We start from the raw sequence: 300 nt of genomic DNA on the forward strand, positions 1-300 counted from the left end.
TTCCACCTTCATTCACTCGCTTCCTTCTCTATATTTTCCAAATTTAATTTACTATTTTTTCAATTATTTGGAATATGTATATACAGTGTGTGCATATGTGTGTATATATATATATGTGTGTATATATATTTATTTACTTATTTGTTCGTCTTTATGAGGCAACATAAATAACAAAACTTTCAAGGGAGATATATTGGCAAGAACAAAAATAAAAAATTATAATATAACTGAGCAGGAATTGGAACTAGAGTATATATATATATATATATATATATATATGTATGTATGAACCCACAACTC

This window comes from Helobdella robusta (genome assembly GCF_000326865.2).
Source record: "Helobdella robusta unplaced genomic scaffold HELROscaffold_66, whole genome shotgun sequence".
Taxonomy (NCBI): domain Eukaryota; kingdom Metazoa; phylum Annelida; class Clitellata; order Rhynchobdellida; family Glossiphoniidae; genus Helobdella; species Helobdella robusta.